Source organism: Mercenaria mercenaria, chromosome 2, assembly GCF_021730395.1.
Source record: "Mercenaria mercenaria strain notata chromosome 2, MADL_Memer_1, whole genome shotgun sequence".
Taxonomy (NCBI): Eukaryota; Metazoa; Mollusca; class Bivalvia; order Venerida; family Veneridae; genus Mercenaria; species Mercenaria mercenaria.
The window spans coordinates 95,085,412-95,098,454 of NC_069362.1; the positions used below are offsets into that span (position 1 = coordinate 95,085,412).

Below are 13,043 nucleotides of genomic sequence, written 5' to 3' on the forward strand. Positions count from 1 at the left end.
CAGATGAATTTGAGCGGCAGACATCGAGTAACAATCAATTAGACAAACCTATCAGATCAAACACCATAAGCCACATTTCGCTTATTACTATCGATGTATTATTCATTGTTAGCTTTTCAATACATGACAATATTAATTAACCAAAGCTCTCTAATAACGGTCGTGTAGCGGTCAAGAGCCATGAGACTATACTAAGTAATGATATTGCATGCCTGAATGCTTATTGTTATCTGCATGACTTTTAATACAGGAAAAACAAAATAGCTGATTTTTCCTTTCATTATTATGTCACATTTTAGCCAAGACTTTGTTACAACTTTCGATTTATTTCTAATTTAAAAGAAGTAATTCTGTATTTAAATGTAGACACCATGCTGCTTAGTTCGATTTAATTATCTAAAAACAAATGAAGGAAGTATACCTTGACTTTTACCACGCATAATTGCAATATCGATTCCATTTCGCCTAATTAAGCACGATACATTTTTGTCTTTAGCGCACTATTCATTGCTGTTTTTTTTTTTTTTTTTAAAGTACGGGTCGTAAGGTTGTCTGGAACTAAGAGGGGTGTTAAAAATAACCGATATAGTGCTCTAATATCATTATTTTCAGACCTATTGCACGAAAGAATTTACCTGAATAAAGAACATGTAGCTTGATAAATAAGAAAGTTGCTATTAAAGTTTTAGCTAATGCAAAACTGGAAAAAGACTAGTTTGGACTGGAAGACGTCATGTGACGTTGCCATTGGGACTTGTATTTACTTAAAGTATTTGTTCAAAGAATAACTGCTTTCAAAATATGAACAAAGATTTCTTTATCTACGTTTTGTAACAGTGTAACAAAGGGTAGATGATATGTGAAGATATTAGAATTTTTTTCTGGGCATTTATTTTACATCTCTCGTTCTTCAGAAATTGTAATTTCATTCCATTCTGTACAAATCACAGAACACATTTGTACATGAAACAGAGGTTTTAAAAATGTCATTTGACATCAAGACACCCATATTACGGTAAGCACGCATATCCTGGGTACCTTACAATAACTTTCGTACTGTAACGTGGATAATGTTGGAATTCTTGCAAGTCTTTTTTCATCAATATCTATTATGCTCCTTAAACGGCTTTAGCTATTAGTCCACACGTCTGTTTGCTATAGTGTAGACGAAAATGTTTACCAGAAAATGATCAATCATTCAACGAAAACATCAAGCTGAAAGAGCGCGGTCTTCACAACTGTCCTGATTTAAGGCAGTTTCGTTCTTGTACTCTAAGCTGAATGCTTAATGTAAATGTCACATAATGACAGAGAACACATATATTTAAAGACTGGTTTATAATAATAAGACAAGAGATCACAGAGTGATCTTGGCGCCCACCATTGAGCCATTTTTGAATGTTCCAAATTTCAAGACTATCTAAAAGTAAAAATTCATTTCGGTACACAAAACTGTGCATGTGGTCCATGCATGTGGTCCAAATTTGAAAGCCGTAGCTTGAGAAATGTGAAAGTAGGTCACTAGATCAATTTCAAGGTCAAAGTTCATTTCTGTACACAAAACTGTGCATGTGCTTCAAATTTGAAGGCTGTGGCTTCAGAAAAGTGAAATTAGGTACTACGTAAAAACCAAGGTCAAATTTCAATTCATAACACAAAACATTGTATATGGTCCAAATTTGAAGGATGTAGCTTGAGAAATGTGAAAGTAGGTCACTTGGTTAATCTCAAGGTCAAAGTTCATTTTGGTACACAAAATTATGCATGTGGTCCAAATTTGAAGGCTGTAGCTTAAGAATTGTGAAAGTAGGTCAGTAGGTCCAAATCAAGGTCAAATTTCATTTCAGAACACAAAACTATGCATGTGATCTAAATTTGAAGCCTTTACCTTCAAAAATGTGAAAGTAGGTCACAGGTCAATGCCAATGTCAAAGTTTATTTCAGCACATAAAACTATGCATGTTGTCCAAATTTGAAGCCTGAATCTTCAAAAATGTAAACGTAGGTCACTAGGTCATGATCAAGGTCAACTCATGTCAAGATTCATCTAGCCACTCAAAACCATACATGTGGTCCAAATTTGAATGTTGTAGGTTATGACAAGAAGATTTTTAAACTTTTTCCCTATATAAGTCTATATAGACCATGTGACCCCCGGGGCGGAGCCGTATTTGACCCTAGGGGGATAATTTGAACAAACTTGGTAGATAATCACTAGATGATGCTACATTACAAATATCAAAGATCTAGGCTTTGTGGCTTTTGACAAGATTTTTGAAATTTTGTCCGTATATAAGTCTATGTAAACCATGTGGCCCCTAGGGCGGGGCCATATTTGATCCTAGGGGGAATAATTTGAACAATCTTAGAAGAGGATTACCAGGTGATGTCACAAACAAAATAGCAAAGCCCTAGGCCCTGTGGTTTTAGACAAGATAATTTTCAAAATGTTTCCCAATATAAGTCTATATAAACCATGTGACCCCGATGCGGGCCATATTTGACCCTAGGGAAATAATTTGGATAATCGTGGTAGAGGACCGCTAGATGATGACTAAACCAAATATCAAAGCCCTAGGCCTTGTGGTTTTGGACAAGAAGATTTTCAAAGTTTTTCCCTATATAAATCTATGTAAATTATAAAAATAAACAAAGGGCCATAACTCACTCAAAAATTGTTGACCTAGTCTGATTTTCAGGGGGACACAACTAGGGTATCAATACATCATTCTGACAAAGTTTGGTTAAAATCCCCTCAGTAGTTTTAAGGAGATGCGATAACGAGAAATTGTTAACGGACGAACGGAAGACCACGGACGCAGAGTGAACTGAATAGCCAACCATCTGATGATGGTGGGCTAAAAGCTATAATTTAACAAATTCTTCATATATGTACAATTTAAGTCTTTAAGACGAAATGTAAAGTGAGGTTTCACTCTTCGCGGTTTGTCGAATGTTTATCCCTCTCAAATTATGTTCATTTGGAAACCCTAATACTTTGTAAATGCGTGCAAAATAAACGTTTTTATTGCCACTTGTCTGAACTAATGCTGGCTCCTTTGGTGAACAGTTATTTGTTATATATTCTGTAAACAATCTATAAGTAAATATTTAGCCTTTAAAACAGCATTTTATAATCTAAGGGCTAAATCACTAAGTAATAAAACACCATATATTAGGAATATGACATAATTAAGAAAAGGACATGAATCAGTCTTAGTCCCACAAGACTTTAAGAAGATATCAGTCATTCCTATCTGTCAGGTCGTGTATAAATCATATCATCTTGTCTTCGCATGTAAACGAAACGTTTGATTTTTGAACTCTTCTCATGATTCATATTTGCAACTATGAGAAATATGGACTTTGCAGCTACTACATACTTGAGCCGCGCCATGAGAAAACTAACATAGTGCATTTGCGACCAGCATGGATCAAGACCAGCCTGCGCATCCGCGCAATCTGATCAGGATCCGTGCTGTTCGCTTTCAAAGCCTACTGGAATTAGAGAAACTATTAGCAAACAGCATGGATCCTGACCAGACTGCGCGGATTTACCGTACCGAACTGCGCGTTTTAGATACGTAATGCGCGATTGAAATGGGTAAGTTCATGACCATGGTTCTTATAGAATATCTAGGGGTTGGGTATAACATGTATAGAGGCATTTTCTTTCTGGTCTGGTGCAAGTGATAATACGTCCCGTTTTTCAAACGGGCGTATAATAGGATTGTCTAGTCTATAGCCAATCTGACTAAAGTACTTGATCTTCTAAACGAAGATCTGAGAATGACTCATTCACATTCGTCTACCGTATATTTTGGATTTCCAATATTGATATTTTTATTTTCGCAAATCTATTTTTATTTGAACTAATCAGACGACTTGTTCGAATGTCAAAGAGTAAGAAAAATGTGCAACCAGTCCAGAGCAAGTGGCCGACTGAGCTAACCGGCTATCTGACACATTACGACATAAGAATTGTAAATATCAAAAATCAAGACTAACTATAGATTTGCAAAATGTTGTAAGTTAAGCTCTGATTGGCTAGCGAAAGGGTCGTCAGAACGACGCTATCAATAGCTCGTTCTCAGATCCTAAGCGTAGCGTAATAGGAGATATACTTTAGTCAGAATGGTCTATAGCCAGACTAACTAAAGCAACTAGATAGCCATACCGTAAACCAGACCATCAACCAACTGTCAGTGTAGTACTATTGAATGTAAGTGCTACATACATCATTTCACAAAGATGTCTTTCTGATTATGCACCCGGCGAACGGTCAGTAACTTATGTAAAGGGAATCTTGGGTTTTAAACGCTTTTGTAGCATGTCAATTTCACGCTTACCCTATCTGCAACGAGACAGAGCAAATAGAATTATTCCCTGCTGAGATTCATGACCTCGAACATTCCATGACAAAATCTGATTGAATGATTAATGTCGACAGTTTCATGAAGTTTCTACTAGGCGATATCTGGAACCCCTAATCATATCAAGTTGATACAAAACATAAAGTTCTTGTGGGAACTTCGGTAAAACATGAATCTTTCCTGTAGCTGAAATTAAGGGATAACAGTGGCTAATTTAAGGCCTACGAATGCTCAACAAACTGCACACTGACACAGCTAAATGACTTGCACCTTATTTCCTAGGGGAATAATAAAGTACGCTGATAAGTTACTAATCCTGTATGTTCTGGTGCATGTTCAATTTAATAAATAACTTTGAAAAATCAAAGGTTGCAGAAAGCTTTATAACATGAAAATATGTAAAAATATTTAGTAAAGGCAACGTGTTAATACCGTTGATTGTGTAATATACGCTATGCTTGATTTAATGTTAGTATTTTCAGGTTGTTGCAAGTGAAAATGCCTGCTGAATCCTCTGCTATTTTCCCGATTTAATAATAAGAATATGCATTTACGTATCTTTCGTTTCCCGGGCCTGTCCACATTATTATAAGAGCGCTCGAAACGCTAATATTTGTATAAAACTTTTAATGATTGTAACACTTTTGTTATACCTTAACAGCATTGTAGCGAACTATATGTGACATGCACTATAAATAGTGTTCTTAATGAGTTTGTATAATCAGTTTCTTAGTGTAGTAGCATTTCGCACGAGAAAATAAATCATCTTGCATAAAAGAGTATAACCTACGCGTGCTACGAAATACAAAAATACCTTATTGATAGCGAAGAATTCCTGAACTGCCAGCAAGTTATCATGGAGGTCGTGGGATGACAGCTAAACAGAAACATTTTGACAACAATGAAAAGTACAGGTTTTAAAGATAAGCACATAAACGAAGGTGTATTTCTATAATCTTCCAATTACCAGGAAATAATATTCGCAATTATTTTCTTTTTGTCAGTTATGTTTAACACTGATTACAGGGATTATGTTATATTAAATACTCCCAGCGCATTAAAATAAGATATACATAAAGTACTGACACATGAAGATGCGCAGATTTTCTTAGGGGATTTACCTGCTGTAGTCGCCAGGAAAAATTCTTTACGGAATGAGTCATTCTAAGCGCTGGTGATAGATTGACTATTAAGTAAAGTGGTTCGAGTGTATTTCTTGTTAAAATTACAAAAAATGTGTGTACAAAGCAATGACAATTAATATTATTTATTACATAATTTCTAGTCTTTTGCTTGATGCCTCAATTCAATATTAAAATTGCATTATGCTGGCTTCACATGATGAGATAGCACGAGAAAACATGAGAAAGTTCATCATGTTAATTGCGTTTGCTTGTGTGCTTATTGATGAGAGGAAACAAACAATGTGCTGCAATTATAGCTAGATTTGCAAGCATAAATAAACCGTACATGAAATATCGCAGCATCAACTTCGTTTTAAATCGATTCAAGTTTGTACTATCCATTCGAAGGCAAGAAAGCACAAACACACAACAAAAAACTGCACTAAGGTTCCAGAGCATTAACTTAGTGTTGAATTGTATCAATAGTAATACTATTTTCATAAATCACGCATGTTTGTACATAACTAGATAACGATACCATTGATATTTATACACAAAACAATGTCCTCTTTAAGCATGACTGTAAAGGCACCAAACTTGTGGATAGATGTCCAATTTAGAATGCAAGTACACTGTAACTACAAAGTGTAATAAAATACTTGAACAAGGATAACAAGACTATCGTCAAGCCATGAAGACCCTTTCTACAAGGGACAACAACTTCAGTGAAGTACCTGTAAATTTTCAAATAAGCTACCATCTATAAGTCCGGTTTCATGAAAAGCTCATTTGCCGCTTATTGGTCGTCAGACAGATAGACGGAAAGGGACAAATATAAAAATATCCCATTTATTCTACGTATTGCTTTTTACCTATGTTTACAATTTCATGAAAAAATCTCTCGTACTTATAACGTTGTGATATAATTCACATTTTGCGACTGACAAAAAGACAGACAAATGTACGAACGAACGGAGAAATAAAGTAAGTCGTGCAATTTCTCTACACATGTACCTAATTTCATGAAAATACTTATACTTCTAAGTTGTCGCAGAATCGAAATTTTGTCATGTTGTTTAATCATTTGTACCATAGCAACCATAGCAACCACATTTGTCATAATAGCAATAATAATTGAGCCGTGCCATGGGAAAACCAACATAGTGGGTTTGCGACCAGCATGGATCCAGACCAGCCTGCGCATCCGCGCAGTCTGGTCAGGCTCCATGCTGTTCGTTTTTAAAGCCTACTGCAATAAGAGAAACCGTTAGCGAACAGCATGGATCCTGACCAGACTGCGCGGATGCGCAGGCTGGTCTGGATCCATGCTGGTCGCAAACCCACTATGTTGGTTTTCCCATGGCACGGCTCATATAAAAATTCTGTTATAATCTTTTATGTTACCATCTATCAATATGTCAAAATCATGAAAAAATCTCTTACACCTTATCGCAGAATCAATTTTGTGCCATATGTTTTTAAAGTTAAAAGTGTATTGCCACAGCAACCAACAAAATAAAATATCGTGCATATTCTCCATATTGCCATCTAGCCATGGACCAAGTCATGAAAAAACATATTGCATATGTCGTTTAAATTCTTTGCATGATCCCACTTTGTGTGCGAACTCACAGACTGACAGAAAGACTAATAACCATGAGTCCTCGCCGGTGGAACTAATAACATTTTTTCAATGAATGGTGTACTAAAACGTGAATATCTCTCTACAAACAACAGATATACTCTACGATCTAATTTAGAGTTTATGCATTTTAACCAAATAGAGTATAAATCAGGCAGTAAATATGGTTTTTGAAAAGGTAAATATTAACATTTCTAAGAGGGGAATGCCCGTCTTTTCCAGATGGTACAAACAACTTGAATTGGTTTTCCGCGAAATTTCATTCAACTGAATACAGACTTGCGGCGACAGATGCTGACTATCTACAAGTAATTATACTGTACGGTATAATTATACCTTAAGTAACAGCGAATGGAAAAATTTTATGCAAATATGAGCATTATCATTATTCATTTACTACAATAGATGTAATATAAATATCCTTCTATATTAGGCGATTGTGATCATAACCTCAGCTTTCTACTTTCGGTCGTACTGCGGTCCAGAGCTGGTAAGATGGGCAAAATAACGAGCTCACATCCGCCAATATAGTCTGAATATTTAGATCTTACATGTTCCCTTTGTTTTGTATATGTGCCGCCTTGCTGACGATTTAGAACTACTATATCACATAGAATTACTACATCCTTGAAGTACAAATACGTTTTAGCAGGTCTAAAATAATTAATGTATGAATAATTGTAGTTGATAGATTACACAAATTATAGTATATATGATATATTTATCTAACGTTATACACTATAAGCGAAGTTTGAAACAAGCAAAAACAATCTAAAAATAACACATTTGCAGCCGTGATTATTTAGCATTTTACCCAGTCATTACGATAACTGAATGAATGTTCAGTTTAAAAATATTATTTCACTTTAAAATTGATTACGTTTTGTAATCCGAGCACTCAAAGAAAAAAAAAGAACATACAAAAACCTAAAAATAAACAATTTCAAACTGACATAACATTTTCGTTCCTCATTTCAACTACAATATCATTAAAATGAAGTTAACTACCTTCAATTATTTTGACTACCTCCAATTATTTTGTCTACATATATATCGAAGTCGACTTTCCGATGTTCAGTATATCAAGTCATGTAACAGTGCATAATGTTTACAGGAAATATATCATCTGGTTATCTATTATGATATCTTAATACGGGAACACGGAAGTAGCTTCATTAGGTATTTGCATTAAATAATAATTTAATAGTTTTAAAATATTGATGCACGTACTTCAGTAATAATCAGTAGTTTCACACGAGCTGAGGAAAATCACACGAGCAAATAGGTATAAGGTATTTATGCGATATAGTGGTATGATTTTCACTAAACACGAAACTTATCACCAAACATTACAGCCAGATATAGATATAAACATTTAAGAAACTAACAGAATAAAAGTACTGTACGAAGAGACTACCCAGTCAGTTTCTAGATAGTTTTTAATACACTTAGTGTGTCAGTATCTTTAATCTTGAGGAGAAGAGAGTTCTACAATCTGACTATATCGTGTCGCCATACAGTGCGCTTCCAGTCTTTTACACTTCTAATAGAAAACTGTCTTGAAACAGGTTGCTCGACAGGATGCAGACGTATTTCTTGACCGTAATGAAGATGGGAGAACATGAGTGGCGTTAAGGCATACTGACCCTAATGAAGATGGGAGAACATGAGTGGCGTTAAGGCATACAGACACTAAACAGGAAAATGGCGGATACAAATAATCCTCAGATATTTTTTTTTTGCTCTGTAGAGCTATTTTCCTTACTTTCTTTGCAATGTTTTTGCTAAAATCACATGACAGATCTATGCTTGACATGTAGGTAGCATTTTCATAATGAAATAACAACATGACATAATTTTTCATGGAAACTTAGATCATACACCACCACTACAATTTGGGGTCTCATTTTTTAGCTTATTTTGCATTTGGTGTGTTTGACTGAAAATATTTTTCTTGTATCAAATATGACCCCACTTTTCTTTTGCTTTTTATTCAGCACTGATAATATTCTTCAAGAAAATATAACTTACAGACATTTAAATGGGTCCTGGTGTGTGCTGCGGCCATTTGAAGTATGTCAATTTTATATAGAATAAAGAAGAAAAGCTATTTAGCGTGTTGTAACCGTAGGAATTGCAAAAATGCAGAACATAGTGTAATATGATATAATACATATTTCGTGACACTCAAGTATAAAAGCAAACGTTCCTAAGTCTCTAGCAAATTTTCCTGGCGTTTGTGGGAACGAAACGCTGCATAAATATTATAAAAGAACTTTAAAGAGCAGAAAATAAGCTTTTGCTGAGGCTTATTTTTATTATCCTCGTACACATGATTTATTCTTTCCTTTGTATTGCTTTACTGTGATAACCTAGAGTACTCAACATTATATATTTCCAGCATATTCAAATTTAACATACCACAGAAATAACTGCCAATTGTGGATATGTTTTGATTTGTAGCGGTCTCTTGTTGTAGTCTTCACGTGTTATAACCATTTAAAATGATCTCAACATGTGAAAAATTCAAAATATAGGCGATATAAAGTGATTCATTAAGATATTTCATTAATAGTACTAACTAGTAAGCAATGACAATTAACTTCATATCTGAACTATTGCTTAATGTTTAATTATGACGATGACAGTCGTTTCTGTTTGAAGCCTACAGTCAACATGAAAAAGTTTTTATGCCGGCTTTCAACTGATGAGAAAACAAGAAAAAAGTTCATTATGTCAATTGCTTTTGCTTGTTTTTTATTGACAAGGGGGAAACAAATAATACAATAAAAAGTAAATCATAGAAGTATAAATAACTGACTTCACTGTTACATTTGTTTTATGTTTAAGGCTGACTTTGATCATACTATTGTACCAAACATAGTTTTATTTAACTCATTGTCGTATAGATAAAAGAGCCGAGGATATATTACCAATTTTCTAAACCACATGTTTTGATACTCGAATATTATTGCACACCCGGTCGTAATTAGATAGACATGCATGTACATTTTTCTGTTTTCTATTAAAAAATCAGTTTAGCTTCTTGGAGTACAGGGGTTACGTATGCTTTTTTTTAAACGTTTCTGAAAGATTTGCGTATTGGTTAAAAATGAAAATAAGTGATTCTCCTAAATTCGATTGCGGCGTGAAAAACACTTTTGTAATAACTGGAAAAGAACGCACACGGATTTCTAAAATATAAAGAAACGTCTCACAACAGTCGTAGAACACAATAGTCGTAACCTAGTCGGCAGTTATAGTAAAGGTTTAAGAAACACGCCATTTCCAAAACAAACTTTGACATGAAAAGAAGCACACTTTTACAGCAAGTCTTTTCTAAACAAGAGATCACGGAGTGATCTTGGCGCCCACCATTGAGCCATTTTTGAATGTTCCAAATTTCAGGACTAGCTCAAGGTCAAAATCAAGGTCAAATTTCATTTCGGTACACAACACTGTGCATGTGGTTCATGCATGTGGCCCAAATTTGAAAGCTGCAGCTTGAGAAATGTGAAAGTAGGTCACTAGATCAATTTCAAGGTCAAAGTTCATTTTGGTACACATGTGCTTCAAATCTGGCAGCTGTGGCTTGAGAAATGCGAAAGTAGGTACTAGGCCCAAAATCAATGTCAAATTTCAATTCAGAACATAAAAATATGCAAGTGGACTAAATTTGAAGCCTGTAGCTTCAGAAATGTGAAAGTAGGTCACTAGGTCAATCTCAAGATCAAAGTTCATTTCGGTACACAAAACTATGCATGTGGTCCAAATTTAAAGGCTGTAGAGTGAGAAATGAGAAAGTAGGTAACTAGGTCAAAATCAAGGTCAAATTTCATTTCGGAACACAAAACTACGCATGTGGTCCATATTTGAAGCCTGTATCTTCAAAAATGTGAAAGTAGGTCACTAGGTCAATCAAAAGGTCAGAGTTTTTTTCGGTGCACAAAACTATGCAAGTGGTCCAAATTTGAAGGCTGTAGCTACAGAAATGTGAAAGTAGGTCACTAGGTAAAGATCAAGGTCAACTCATGTCAAGGTTCATCTTGCCACTTAAAACTATACATGTTGTCCAAATTTGAATGTTGTAGATTATGGACAAGAAGATTTTAAAAGGTTTTCCCTATATAAGTCTAAATGAACCATGTGACCCCTGGGGCGGGGCCATATTTGACCCTAGGGGAATCATTTGAATAAACTTGGTAGAGACCCACAAGATGATGCTACAGTACAAATATCAAAGCCCTAAGCTTTGTGGTTTGTACAAGAAGATGTTCAAAGTTTTTCTCTATATAATTCTATGAAAACCAAGTGACCCCAGGGCGGGGCCATAATTGACCCTAGGGGAATAATTTGAACAATTTTAGTAGTGGACCACTAGGTGATGTCACATACAAGATATCAAAGCCCTAGGTCCTATGGTTTTGGACAAGAGGTTTTTAAAAAAAATCCCTATAAGTCTATATAAATCATGTGGACCCCGGGGCAGGGCCATATTTGACCCCAGGGAAATAATTTGAATAACCTTGGTAGAGGACCACTAGATGATGCTACAAACCAAATATCAAAGCCCTAGGCTCTGTGGTTTTGGACAAGAAGATTTTCAAAATTTTTCCCTATATAAATCTATGTAAATTATAAAAATAAACAAAGGGCCATAACTCACTCAAAAATTGTTAAACCAGTCTGATTTTCAGAGGGACACAACCAGGGTACTAAAACATCATTCTGACAAAGTTTGGTTAAAATTCCCCAGTAGTTTCTGAGGAGATGCGATAACAAGAAATTGTTAACGGACGGATGGACGGACGACGTACCACAGACTCAGAGTGATTTGAATAGCCCACCATCTGATGACGGTGGGCTAACAAATATGGCGAAGGAATATGGTATCCAACTTCAACGGCTCCTGACAGTATACATTGGTAAGACTTATTCAGTAACAGATGAAAATGTGTATACCTTTTGCCCAACTCGCTATGAGCCCAAAGGAGATAATTGAAATAGAAAAAATGGCGATCTTCTTACCTTTTACTTTACTAACAAGAGATCACAGAGTGATCTTGGCGCCCACCAATGTGCCATTTTTGAGTGTTCCAAATTTCAAGACTTACTGACTAGCTCAAGGTCAAATTTCATTTCCGTACACAACACAAATCTATGCAAGTGGTCCAAATTTGAAGGCTGTAGCTTGAGAAATGTAAAAGTAGGTCACTAGGTCAAAATCCAGGTCAAATTTTACTTCGGAATACAAACTATGCATGTGGTCCAAATTGAAGCCTGTACCTTCAAAATGTGAAAGTAGGTCACTAGGTCAATGTAAAGGTCAAAGTTTGTTTCGGTACACAAAACTATGCATGTGGTCCAAATCTGAAGGCTGTAGCTTGAGAAATGTAAAAGTAGGTCACTAGGTCAAAATCAAGGTCAAATTTTATTTCGGAATACAAAACTATGCAAGTGGTCCAAATTTGAAGGCTGTAGCTTGAGAAATGTAAAAGTAGGTCACTAGGCCAAATCAAGGTCAAATTTTATTTCAGAATACAAAACTATGCATGTGGTCCAAATTTGAAGCCTGTACCTTCAAAAATGTGAAAGTAGGTCACTAGGCCAATGTCAAGGTCAAAGTTTTTTAGGTACACAAAACTATGCATGTAGTCCAAATTTGAAGGCTGTAGCTTGAGAAATGTGAAAGTAGGTCACTAGGTCAAAATCAATGTCAAATTTCATTTTGAAACACGAAACTATGCATATGGTCCAAATTTGATGCCTGTACCTTCAAAAATGTGAAAGTAGGTCACTAGGTCAAAATAAAGGTCAAAGTTTTTTCCAGTGCACAAAATTATGCATGTGGCCCAAATTTGAAGGCTGTAGCTACAGAAATGTGAAAGTAGGTCACTAGGTCAA

General features: G+C 35.3%; 1 protein-coding gene across 2 annotated transcripts in view; it reads right to left on the bottom strand.

The window, feature by feature from the left end:
• Nucleotides 1-13,043, bottom strand: part of LOC123564619 (FMRFamide receptor-like) — a 212,921-nt gene that overhangs the window by 106,133 nt on the left and 93,745 nt on the right. Inside the window, exon 1 of one of the 2 annotated variants that reach the window (XM_053537282.1) lies at nucleotides 8,148-8,227. The exons of the other annotated variant lie outside the window; for it this stretch is intronic. The gene's annotated coding sequence lies outside the window, so the exon portion shown is untranslated. Of the gene's footprint in view, nucleotides 1-8,147; nucleotides 8,228-13,043 lie in introns of those variants that run through there. 2 annotated transcript variants of the gene reach the window in all.